Below are 1,683 nucleotides of genomic sequence, written 5' to 3' on the forward strand. Positions count from 1 at the left end.
CGCTTCCTGATGACGCCGGCGTGCGCTGTGCGCGCCGACGTCATGGGGAAGCGTGGGGGGGCTCGGGGGTGGCAGCGGAAGCTCTTCCGCTGCCATCCCCCTCTGTGTGGGCACGATCGATGCCCCAGGGGGGGAGCGCCAGCGCTTCCCCCGGGGGCTGTGCTCATGACGGAGCGGTTCCGTCATAAGCACAGCCCAACCGATGCTCATGACGGAACCGCTCCGTCATGAGCATCGAAGGGGTTAATAATCACATCTAGTAAATTGGGGCTATCTAGATCTAGCAATTTAATGCAAACCCCCCTTTCAATTTTGGCCCAGATTATTAGTCCACCTCCAGGGCAGCCTTTTCTAGATGGGGTAGCTTCTATATTATAATTAGTGAACTCTGCGCTATGTATTTATTTACTGCCCAGGTCTCTTGAAAGAGACAGATATCATAGGTGTCTATTAGTCTCCTCCAGTCCTCACAGGCAATCTTCGGCCTAATCCCTGCTATTTTCCAAGAGAGCAGTCTCAATTTCCTGATGGATTTGTGGAGTCACTGTTGTTTGTCCTCATTGGAAGATGTCCGGGTGTTGGTAATTGCACTTGTGTTGGAGTTGAGGCTGTTAGAGGTGTAAACCCTCTGCAAGGTATTTAATAAACATTTGTGGTTACCTTACTGTTGTATCTCCATTAGGTTGCTGCTAGAGAACAATCCCAGTGCCTGTCACATTGATCTAATTGCGGGCGCTACCTGTTGAATGGTGTTGCTGTAACTATCTGTCGGGCTCAATTGATTCCTACTGCTAGGAGAGGGTGTAATTGGGGGGGTGAACGTCATCTGGATCTGCAATTTAATCGGGCAGTGTGCGTTGTTCCAAATTAACTAACCCCTCTACCAAATCGTTTGAGGCCAGTTCTAATATTATATAATCAGAATCCTTGTTTATTGGGCAACGCTTTGCGCTTAATATATCTGATCTTATAATTGAGCGACACTGTCTCACCTGCCATATCCAATGAATACCTTTGTTTACCAGGGCATCACTGGTTTCCCCTTGACCACTTGTTAATTTGGGTACATTTGTCATGAACACCCTTTCACAATCACTGAGGCGCCTACTGTTCACACCCAAGCCTGTGCTCCTACCAGATGTCTCTTTGCTGTCATTGTACCCCACCCTCCCGTGAAGGGATGTTAAATTATGCTCTCTGCGTGGATATTTTTAGGAAGGTTAATGATACTATGATTAGTCATAGCACTATTATGGCCTTCCAATCATCCTTTCAGTGTTCTTCTTGTAGAGCCCTCGTCGCCCATTGCCTCTCTCTGGTTGTTAACTCTACCCTGATAAGGACCCTGATTGAGTGGGTTGTAGTGCATTAACGGTTGAGCAAGTGAATCAACCTGCATAGTGTAAGCAGATAGATTGGTTTGGCGAGAGTGAAGTTGTGTAAAATTGCTTAACATAGGGTGCTGGTAATTTACAGCGTTCGAACCCCAATTTGGATCATATATATATTGCCAGGTCCCGGTCCTTAACCTACTCCCAGTACCCTATGTGGACAGGCATTATTCAGCTGTTCTAACAAAGTGCCTTTTATTCTCCTGAGGGGCAAGACTTCTTCAGTCAGTTCTTTCAAATTGGACTTAAGTTCACTTAGTTCAATGCAAGGATCATTGTTTCCCACAATGGT

Source organism: Triturus cristatus, chromosome 12 (genome assembly GCF_964204655.1).
Source record: "Triturus cristatus chromosome 12, aTriCri1.1, whole genome shotgun sequence".
Taxonomy (NCBI): domain Eukaryota; kingdom Metazoa; phylum Chordata; class Amphibia; order Caudata; family Salamandridae; genus Triturus; species Triturus cristatus.